The following is an 11,354-nucleotide window of genomic DNA, read 5'->3' as shown; positions in this document are numbered from 1 at the left end:
CGTGTATACATACGTGAACGCGGTTCTCTGTTCCGCTTTCAAAATGATTGCGCTGTCACATCTTGTACAACAGACGCGATGGCGGAACGCGTAATTCTCAATTCTCCAACGGCAGCCATCTTTGTTGTAAACTAATTCAACCTAAGCGAACTTTGGTGATGTGGTTGATTATGTTACTGTTGATCATCTGTCCATCATCGTATAAAGCCCGCCCCCTGACAATTTGATTGGTCCGAACATCTCTGGTTCGAGCACAGTTGATCCACAACGGATCAAGTCCAGACCAAACTTCCCGACCTCAAATGCTGTTGGCGGGGCTAAGTTGGGCTGGCATCCAGGCTAATGCCGACCACCATCTACAGTAGGTAATTAACTGGCTATGGATGAGTACCTCATACCTTTTACCAGCTTTAGGTGGTTAATAGTGATGGCCAAATTAAGCTTCATTAAGCCATTGTCTTTATTTTCCTGAGCAAATTCACTCAGTAGTGTTTCACTAGCTGTTGTGCATCTGTGATTGCCCTACAGGAGCTCTCAGTCCAGCACCTCTCCCGCTCATCTTTGTTTGTTTTACGCTGTCCAGTGGATATCTCTGACACCATACCTCACACTCATCCATGCATACACATTCACCACTGACTAAACTAACTACCGACGTCACTGAATCAGCATTTCTTGTGTTGTAGTCATATTCTTAGTCTTGCATTTCCTTCACAGCCTTTGCTTCCCGTCTTTTGTCATGGCTTTTTTGCGGGGTCATGACAAAGCATCTACGGTTGATTTGAGCCTTTGTGTGAGTATTTGGGTTTGCAGATACATTGTTCTTATCGAGTTTAAAGACCGCATTGTTAGTCTTTCCCTGATTTTCTCTATAATTACAAGACTTTCCGGGCCTCGTTGGCGCAGTAGGCAGCAAGCGTCAGTCTCATAATCTGAAGGTCGTGAGTTCAAGCCTCACACGGGGCATGCGTTTTAAAATCAATGGCGAATAAGTGTTCTTAAACAGTAGGCTTCCACAAGATTTGCATAACAATAAAAGCACAAATGATGCTTAAAAATAAAGCAGGTGTTCCAAAATTCTGGAACAAGCATATGAGTGGGCGTTGTGATGACATCGTGTTGTCTGTCGTTGTTTCCGAGATCAACGGTGACTTGCGGTTGAATAGTTATCGCTTACCCTGAAATATATGAGAAAAGTTCTCACTTGGCACTGTAGGCAGACATTTTAGAAAATGAAGTTACTTCATGCTTTCAACTGTGACATCTCCCCCGAATCACCATATGCAAATTTTCAAGCCTCGTTGGCACACCGACCTAGCATGAAGTCGTCATACTCAGATCCTAATCAGAATGTGAGTCTGATACTGCTCCATTGGGCTGTGATTACGGGGCGTGTTTCAACCGAACCAGGAATGAAAATGCCTCGGCCCTAAACTGGATAGACCTACAACCAATCAGGGCAACAGAGACAGACATGACAGAAGCTGCAAGTCAAAGGCAGGCTTCGACAGAGCAAAGGCAGAAGCGGCAGTTTCCGTGTCGTTCGGACAGGTGTGTGGCAACGTGTATACATACGTGAACGCGGTTCTCTGTTCCGCTTTTAAAATGATTGCGCTGTCGACATCTTGTACAACAGACGCTGATGGCGGAACGTACACATCTCAATTCTCCAACGGCAGCCATCTTTGTTGTGAACTAATTCAACCTAAGTCTGAACTTTGGTGATGGTTGATTATGTTACTGTTGATCATCTGTCCATCATCGTATAAAGCCCGCCCTGAGAATTTGATTGGTCCGAACATCTCTGGTTCGAAAACAGTTGATCCACAACGGATCAAGTCCAGACCAAACTTCCCGACCTCAAATGCTGTTGGCGGGGGCCTAAGTTGGGCTGGCATCCAGGCTAATGCCGACCACCATCTACAGTAGGTAATTAACTGGCTATGGATGAGTACCTCATACCTTTTACCAGCTTTAGGTGGTTAATAGTGATACCAGGAATTAAATTCATTAAGCCATTGTCTTTATTTTCCTGAGCAAATTCACTCAGTAGTGTTTCACTAGCTGTTGTGCATCTGTGATTGCCCTACAGGAGCTCTCAGTCCAGCACCTCTCCCGCTCATCTTTGTTTGTTTTACGCTGTCCAGTGGATATCTCTGACACCATACCTCACACTCATCCATGCATACACATTCACCACTGACTAAACTAACTACCGCCGTCACTGAATCAGCATTTCTTGTGTTGTAGTCATATTCTTAGTCTTGCATTTCCTTCACAGCCTTTGCTTCCCCGTCTTTTGTCATGGCTTTTGGTGGGGTCATGACAAAGCATCTACATTTATTTGAGCCTTTGTGTGAGTATTTGGGTTTGCAGATACATTGTTTTTATCGAGTTTAAAGACCGCATTGTTAGTCTTTCCCTGATTTTCTCTATAATTACAAGACTTTCCGTTGGCCTCGTTGGCGCAGTAGGCAGCGCCCACCATCTCATAATCTGAAGGTCGTGAGTTCAAGCCTCACACGGGGGCATGCGTTTTAAAATCAACGGTGAATAAGTGTTCTTAAAAAAAGTAGGCTTCCACAAGATTTGCATAACAATAAAAGCACAAATGATGCTTAAAAATAAAGCAGGTGTTCCAAAATTCTGGAACAAGCATATGAGTGGGCGTTGTGATGACATCGTGTTGTCTGTCGTTGTTTCCGAGATCAACGGTGACTTGCACACCATACCTGAATAGTTATCGCTTACCCTGAAATATATGAGAAAAAGCTCTCCTTGGCACTGTAGGCAGACATTTTAGAAAATGAAGTTACTTCATGCTTTCAACTGTGACATCTCCCCCGAATCACCATGTGCAAATTTTCAAGCCTCGTTGGCACACCGACCTAGCATGAAGTCGTCATACTCAGATCCTAGTCAGAATGTGAGTCTGATACTGCTCCATTGGGCTGTGATTACGGGGCGTGTTTCAACCGAACCAGGAAAGAAAATGCCTCGGCCCTAAACTGGATAGACCTACAACCAATCAGGGCAACAGAGACAGACATGACAGAAGCTGCAAGTCAAAGGCAGGCTTCGACAGAGCAAAATCAGAAGCGGCAGTTTCCGTGTCGCCGGACAGGTGTGGCAAACGTGTATAATCATACGTGAACGCGGTTCTTAAAAAGTAGGCTTCCACAAGATTTGCATAACAATAAAAGCACAAATGATGCTTAAAAATAAAGCAGGTGTTCCAAAATTCTGGAACAAGCATATGAGTGGGCGTTGTGATGACATCGTGTTGTCTGTCGTTGTTTCCGAGATCAACGGTGACTTGCAAAGTTGAATAGTTATCGCTTACCCTGAAATATATGAGAAAAGCTCTCCTTGGCACTGTAGGCAGACATTTTAGAAAATGAAGTTACTTCATGCTTTCAACTGTGACATCTCCCCCGAATCACCATGTGCAAATTTTCAAGCCTCGTTGGCACACCGACCTAGCATGAAGTCGTCATACTCAGATCCTAGTCAGAATGTGAGTCTGATACTGCTCCATTGGGCTGTGATTACGGGGCGTGTTTCAACCGAACCAGGAAAGAAAATGCCTCGGCCCTAAACTGGATAGACCTACAACCAATCAGGGCAACAGAGACAGACATGACAGAAGCTGCAAGTCAAAGGCAGGCTTCGACAGAGCAAAGGCAGAAGCGGCAGTTTCCGTGTCGCTCGGACAGGTGTGGCAACGTGTATACATACGTGAACGCGGTTCTTAAAAAAAAGTAGGGCTCCACAAGATTTGCATAACAATAAAAGCACAAATGATGCTTAAAAATAAAGCAGGTGTTCCAAAATTCTGGAACAAGCATATGAGTGGGCGTTGTGATGACATCGTGTTGTCTGTCGTTGTTTCCGAGATCAACGTGACTTGCGAAGTTGAATAGTTATCGCTTACCCTGAAATATATGAGAAAAGTTCTCACTTGGCACTGTAGGCAGACATTTTAGAAAATGAAGTTACTTCATGCTTTCAACTGTGACATCTCCCCCGAATCACCATGTGCAAATTTTCAAGCCTCGTTGGCACACCGACCTAGCATGAAGTTGTCATACTCAGATCCTAGTCAGAATGTGAGTCTGATACTGCTCCATTGGGCTGTGATTACGGGGCGTGTTTCAACCGAACCAGGAAAGAAAATGCCTCGGCCCTAAACTGGATAGACCTACAACCAATCAGGGCAACAGAGACAGACATGACAGAAGCTGCAAGTCAAAGGCAGGCTTCGACAGAGCAAAGGCAGAAGCGGCAGTTTCCGTGTCGTTCGGACAGGTGTGGCAACGTGTATACATACGTGAACGCGGTTCTCTGTTCCGCTTTCAAAATGATTGCGCTGTCGACATCTTGTACAACAGACGCGATGGCGGAACGTACACATCTCAATTCTCCAACGGCAGCCATCTTTGTTGTGAACTAATTCAACCTAAGCGAACTTTGGTGACGTGGTTGATTATGTTACTGTTGATCATCTGTCCATCATCGTATAAAGCCCGCCCTGAGAATTTGATTGGTCCGAACATCTCTGGTTCGAGCACAGTTGATCCACAACGGATCAAGTCCAGACCAAACTTCCCGACCTCAAATGCTGTTGGCGGGGCTAAGTTGGGCTGGCATCCAGGCTAATGCCGACCACCATCTACAGTAGGTAATTAACTGGCTATGGATGAGTACCTCATACCTTTTACCAGCTTTAGGTGGTTAATAGTGATGGCCAAATTAAGCTTCATTAAGCCATTGTCTTTATTTTCCTGAGCAAATTCACTCAGTAGTGTTTCACTAGCTGTTGTGCATCTGTGATTGCCCTACAGGAGCTCTCAGTCCAGCACCTCTCCCGCTCATCTTTGTTTGTTTTACGCTGTCCAGTGGATATCTCTGACACCATACCTCACACTCATCCATGCATACACATTCACCACTGACTAAACTAACTACCGCCGTCACTGAATCAGCATTTCTTGTGTTGTAGTCATATTCTTAGTCTTGCATTTCCTTCACAGCCTTTGCTTCCCGTCTTTTGTCATGGCTTTTGCGTGGGGTCATGACAAAGCATCTACGGTTGATTTGAGCCTTTGTGTGAGTATTTGGGTTTGCAGATACATTGTTTTTATCGAGTTTAAAGACCGCATTGTTAGTCTTTCCCTGATTTTCTCTATAATTACAAGACTTTCCGTGGCCTCGTTGGCGCAGTAGGCAGCGTCAGTCTCATAATCTGAAGGTCGTGAGTTCAAGCCTCACACGGGGCATGCGTTTTAAAATCAACGGCGAATAAGTGTTCTTAAAAAGTAGGCTTCCACAAGATTTGCATAACAATAAAAGCACAAATGATGCTTAAAAATAAAGCAGGTGTTCCAAAATTCTGGAACAAGCATATGAGTGGGCGTTGTGATGACATCGTGTTGTCTGTCGTTGTTTCCGAGATCAACGGTGACTTGCGGTTTGAATAGTTATCGCTTACCCTGAAATATATGAGAAAAGCTCTCCTTGGCACTGTAGGCAGACATTTTAGAAAATGAAGTTACTTCATGCTTTCAACTGTGACATCTCCCCCGAATCACCATGTGCAAATTTTCAAGCCTCGTTGGCACACCGACCTAGCATGAAGTCGTCATACTCAGATCCTAGTCAGAATGTGAGTCTGATACTGCTCCATTGGGCTGTGATTACGGGCGTGTTTCAACCGAACCAGGAAAGAAAATGCCTCGGCCCTAAACTGGATAGACCTACAACCAATCAGGGCAACAGAGACAGACATGACAGAAGCTGCAAGTCAAAGGCAGGCTTCGACAGAGCAAAGGCAGAAGCGGCAGTTTCCGTGTCGTTCGGACAGGTGTGGCAACGTGTATACATACGTGAACGCGGTTCTTAAAAAGTAGGCTTCCACAAGATTTGCATAACAATAAAAGCACAAATGATGCTTAAAAATAAAGCAGGTGTTCCAAAATTCTGGAACAAGCATATGAGTGGGCGTTGTGATGACATCGTGTTGTCTGTCGTTGTTTCCGAGATCAACGGTGACTTGCGAAGTTGAATAGTTATCGCTTACCCTGAAATATATGAGAAAAGCTCTCCTTGGCACTGTAGGCAGACATTTTAGAAAATGAAGTTACTTCATGCTTTCAACTGTGACATCTCCCCCGAATCACCATGTGCAAATTTTCAAGCCTCGTTGGCACACCGACCTAGCATGAAGTCGTCATACTCAGATCCTAGTCAGAATGTGAGTCTGATACTGCTCCATTGGGCTGTGATTACGGGGCGTGTTTCAACCGAACCAGGAAAGAAAATGCCTCGGCCCTAAACTGGATAGACCTACAACCAATCAGGGCAACAGAGACAGACATGACAGAAGCTGCAAGTCAAAGGCAGGCTTCGACAGAGCAAAGGCAGAAGCGGCAGTTTCCGTGTCGTTCGGACAGGTGTGGCAACGTGTATACATACGTGAACGCGGTTCTCTGTTCCGCTTTCAAAATGATTGCGCTGTCGACATCTTGTACAACAGACGCGATGGCGGAACGTACACATCTCAATTCTCCAACGGCAGCCATCTTTGTTGTGAACTAATTCAACCTAAGCGAACTTTGGTGACGTGGTTGATTATGTTACTGTTGATCATCTGTCCATCATCGTATAAAGCCCGCCCTGACAATTTGATTGGTCCGAACATCTCTGGTTCGAGCACAGTTGATCCACAACGGATCAAGTCCAGACCAAACTTCCCGACCTCAAATGCTGTTGGCGGGGCTAAGTTGGGCTGGCATCCAGGCTAATGCCGACCACCATCTACAGTAGGTAATTAACTGGCTATGGATGAGTACCTCATACCTTTTACCAGCTTTAGGTGGTTAATAGTGATGGCCAAATTAAGCTTCATTAAGCCATTGTCTTTATTTTCCTGAGCAAATTCACTCAGTAGTGTTTCACTAGCTGTTGTGCATCTGTGATTGCCCTACAGGAGCTCTCAGTCCAGCACCTCTCCCGCTCATCTTTGTTTGTTTTACGCTGTCCAGTGGATATCTCTGACACCATACCTCACACTCATCCATGCATACACATTCACCACTGACTAAACTAACTACCGCCGTCACTGAATCAGCATTTCTTGTGTTGTAGTCATATTCTTAGTCTTGCATTTCCTTCACAGCCTTTGCTTCCCGTCTTTTGTCATGGCTTTTGCGTGGGGTCATGACAAAGCATCTACGGTTGATTTGAGCCTTTGTGTGAGTATTTGGGTTTGCAGATACATTGTTTTACTCGAGTTCGAGTTTAAAGACCGCATTGTTAGTCTTTCCCTGATTTTCTCTATAATTACAAGACTTTCCGTGGCCTCGTTGGCGCAGTAGGCAGCGCGTCAGTCTCATAATCTGAAGGTCGTGAGTTCAAGCCTCACACGGGCATGCGTTTTAAAATCAACGGCGAATAAGTGTTCTTAAAAAGTAGGCTTCCACAAGATTTGCATAACAATAAAAGCACAAATGATGCTTAAAAATAAAGCAGGTGTTCCAAAATTCTGGAACAAGCATATGAGTGGGCGTTGTGATGACATCGTGTTGTCTGTCGTTGTTTCCGAGATCAACGGTGACTTGCAAGTTGAATAGTTATCGCTTTTGTTTGTTGAAATATATGAGAAAAGCTCTCCTTGGCACTGTAGGCAGACATTTTAGAAAATGAAGTTACTTCATGCTTTCAACTGTGACATCTCCCCCGAATCACCATGTGCAAATTTTCAAGCCTCGTTGGCACACCGACCTAGCATGAAGTCGTCATACTCAGATCCTAGTCAGAATGTGAGTCTGATACTGCTCCATTGGGCTGTGATTACGGGGCGTGTTTCAACCGAACCAGGAAAGAAAATGCCTCGGCCCTAAACTGGATAGACCTACAACCAATCAGGGCAACAGAGACAGACATGACAGAAGCTGCAAGTCAAAGGCAGGCTTCGACAGAGCAAAGGCAGAAGCGGCAGTTTCCGTGTCGTTCGGACAGGTGTGGCAACGTGTATACATACGTGAACGCGGTTCTTAAAAAGTAGGCTTCCACAAGATTTGCATAACAATAAAAGCACAAATGATGCTTAAAAATAAAGCAGGTGTTCCAAAATTCTGGAACAAGCATATGAGTGGGCGTTGATGACATCGTGTTGTCTGTCGTTGTTTCCGAGATCAACGGTGACTTGCGAAGTTGAATAGTTATCGCTTACCCTGAAATATATGAGAAAAGCTCTCCTTGGCACTGTAGGCAGACATTTTAGAAAATGAAGTTACTTCATGCTTTCAACTGTGACATCTCCCCCGAATCACCATGTGCAAATTTTCAAGCCTCGTTGGCACACCGACCTAGCATGAAGTCGTCATACTCAGATCCTAGTCAGAATGTGAGTCTGATACTGCTCCATTGGGCTGTGATTACGGGCGTGTTTCAACCGAACCAGGAAAGAAAATGCCTCGGCCCTAAACTGGATAGACCTACAACCAATCAGGGCAACAGAGACAGACATGACAGAAGCTGCAAGTCAAAGGCAGGCTTCGACAGAGCAAAGGCAGAAGCGGCAGTTTCCGTGTCGCTCGGACAGGTGTGGCAACGTGTATACATACGTGAACGCGGTTCTCTGTTCCGCTTTCAAAATGATTGCGCTGTCGACATCTTGTACAACAGACGCCGATGGCGGAACGTTCCACATCTCAATTCTCCAACGGCAGCCATCTTTGTTGTGAACTAATTCAACCTAAATGAACTTTGGTGACGTGGTTGATTATGTTACTGTTGATCATCTGTCCATCATCGTAAAGCCCGCCCTGAGAATTTGATTGGTCCGAACATCTCTGGTTCGAGCACAGTTGATCCACAACGGATCAAGTCCAGACCAAACTTCCCGACCTCAAATGCTGTTGGCGGGGCTAAGTTGGGCTGGCATCCAGGCTAATGCCGACCACCATCTACAGTAGGTAATTAACTGGCTATGGATGAGTACCTCATACCTTTTACCAGCTTTAGGTGGTTAATAGTGATGGCCAAATTAAGCTTCATTAAGCCATTGTCTTTATTTTCCTGAGCAAATTCACTCAGTAGTGTTTCACTAGCTGTTGTGCATCTGTGATTGCCCTACAGGAGCTCTCAGTCCAGCACCTCTCCCGCTCATCTTTGTTTGTTTTACGCTGTCCAGTGGATATCTCTGACACCATACCTCACACTCATCCATGCAGACACATTCACCACTGACTAAACTAACTACCGCCGTCACTGAATCAGCATTTCTTGTGTTGTAGTCATATTCTTAGTCTTGCACATTTCCTTCACAGCCTTTGCTTCCCGTCTTTTGTCATGGCTTTTGCGTGGGGTCATGACAAAGCATCTACGATTGATTTGAGCCTTTGTGTGAGTATTTGGGTTTGCAGATACATTGTTTTTATCGAGTTTAAAGACCGCATTGTTAGTCTTTCCCTGATTTTCTCTATAATTACAAGACTTTCCGTTGGCCTCGTTGGCGCAGTAGGCAGCGCGCGTCAGTCTCATAATCTGAAGGTCGTGAGTTCAAGCCTCACACGGGGCATGCGTTTTAAAATCAACGGCGAATAAGTGTTCTTAAAAAGTAGGCTTCCACAAGATTTGCATAACAATAAAAGCACAAATGATGCTTAAAAATAAAGCAGGTGTTCCAAAATTCTGGAACAAGCATATGAGTGGGCGTTGTGATGACATCGTGTTGTCTGTCGTTGTTTCCGAGATCAACGGTGACTTGCGGTTGAATAGTTATCGCTTACCCCTGAAATATATGAGAAAAAAGCTCTCCTTGGCACTGTAGGCAGACATTTTAGAAAATGAAGTTACTTCATGCTTTCAACTGTGACATCTCCCCCGAATCACCATGTGCAAATTTTCAAGCCTCGTTGGCACACCGACCTAGCATGAAGTCGTCATACTCAGATCCTAGTCAGAATGTGAGTCTGATACTGCTCCATTGGGCTGTGATTACGGGCGTGTTTCAACCGAACCAGGAAAGAAAATGCCTCGGCCCTAAACTGGATAGACCTACAACCAATCAGGGCAACAGAGACAGACATGACAGAAGCTGCAAGTCAAAGGCAGGCTTCGACAGAGCAAAGGCAGAAGCGGCAGTTTCCGTGTCGCTCGGACAGGTGTGGCAACGTATACATACGTGAACGCGGTTCTCTGTTCCGCTTTCAAAATGATTGCGCAATAAAAGCATCTTGATGCAAAAATAAAAGGTGTTCCAAAATTCTGGAACGTACATCTCTCAATTCTCCAACGGCAGCCATCTTTGTTGTGAACTAATTCAACCTAAGCGAACTTTGGTGGCGTGGTTGATTATGTTACTGTTGATCATCTGTCCATCATCGATAAAGCCCGCCCTGAAATTTGATTGGTCCGAACATCTCTGGTTTTAGAAAATGACAGTTGATCCACAACGGATCAAGTCCAGACCAAACTTCCCGACCTCAAATGCTGTTGGCGGGCTAAGTTGGGCTGGCATCCAGGCTAATGCCGACCACCATCTACAGTAGGTAATTAACTGGCTATGGATGAGTACCTCATACCTTTTACCAGCTTTAGGTGGTTAATAGTGATGGCCAAATTAAGCTTCATTAAGCCATTGTCTTTATTTTCCTGAGCAAATTCACTCAGTAGTGTTTCACTAGCTGTTGTGCATCTGTGATTGCCCTACAGGAGCTCTCAGTCCAGCACCTCTCCCGCTCATCTTTGTTTGTTTTACGCTGTCCAGTGGATATCTCTGACACCATACCTCACACTCATCCATGCATACACACATTCACCACTGACTAAACTAACTACCGCCGTCACTGAATCAGCATTTCTTGTGTTGTAGTCATATTCTTAGTCTTGCATTTCCTTCACAGCCTTTGCTTCCCGTCTTTTGTCATGGCTTTTGCAATCAGGGTCATGACAAAGCATCTACGGTTGATTTGAGCCTTTGTGTGAGTATTTGGGTTTGCAGATACATTGTTTTTATCGAGTTTAAAGACCGCATTGTTAGTCTTTCCTGATTTTCTCTATAATTACAAGACTTTCCGTTGGCCTCGTTGGCGCAGTAGGCAGCAGCGTCAGTCTCATAATCTGAAGGTCGTGAGTTCAAGCCTCACACGGGGCATGCGTTTTAAAATCAACAACGGTTCTTAAAAAGTAGGCTTCCACAAGATTTGCATAACAATAAAAGCACAAATGATGCTTAAAAATAAAGCAGGTGTTCCAAAATTCTGGAACAAGCATATGAGTGGGCGTTGTGATGACATCGTGTTGTCTGTCGTTGTTTCCGAGATCAACGGTGACTTGCGGTTGAATAG

General features: G+C 44.8%; 5 non-coding genes across 5 annotated transcripts; all 5 read left to right on the top strand.

Moving 5' to 3' along the window:
- Positions 1-891: 891 nt before the first annotated feature.
- trnam-cau (transfer RNA methionine (anticodon CAU)) lies at positions 892-966 on the top strand. Its single transcript has one exon. It is a non-coding gene; the product is annotated as a tRNA-Met (tRNA).
- A 4,242-nt stretch (positions 967-5,208) lies between these two features.
- trnam-cau (transfer RNA methionine (anticodon CAU)) lies at positions 5,209-5,279 on the top strand. The gene has a single exon. It is a non-coding gene; the product is annotated as a tRNA-Met (tRNA).
- A 2,079-nt stretch (positions 5,280-7,358) lies between these two features.
- Positions 7,359-7,430, top strand: trnam-cau (transfer RNA methionine (anticodon CAU)). Its single transcript has one exon. It is a non-coding gene; the product is annotated as a tRNA-Met (tRNA).
- A 2,078-nt stretch (positions 7,431-9,508) lies between these two features.
- Positions 9,509-9,583, top strand: trnam-cau (transfer RNA methionine (anticodon CAU)). The gene has a single exon. It is a non-coding gene; the product is annotated as a tRNA-Met (tRNA).
- Positions 9,584-11,087: 1,504 nt separating this feature from the next.
- Positions 11,088-11,161, top strand: trnam-cau (transfer RNA methionine (anticodon CAU)). Its single transcript has one exon. It is a non-coding gene; the product is annotated as a tRNA-Met (tRNA).
- Positions 11,162-11,354: the final 193 nt, after the last annotated feature.

Source organism: Perca flavescens, chromosome 10 (assembly GCF_004354835.1).
Source record: "Perca flavescens isolate YP-PL-M2 chromosome 10, PFLA_1.0, whole genome shotgun sequence".
Taxonomy (NCBI): domain Eukaryota; kingdom Metazoa; phylum Chordata; class Actinopteri; order Perciformes; family Percidae; genus Perca; species Perca flavescens.
This window is presented reverse-complemented; position numbering and strand designations above follow the sequence as displayed.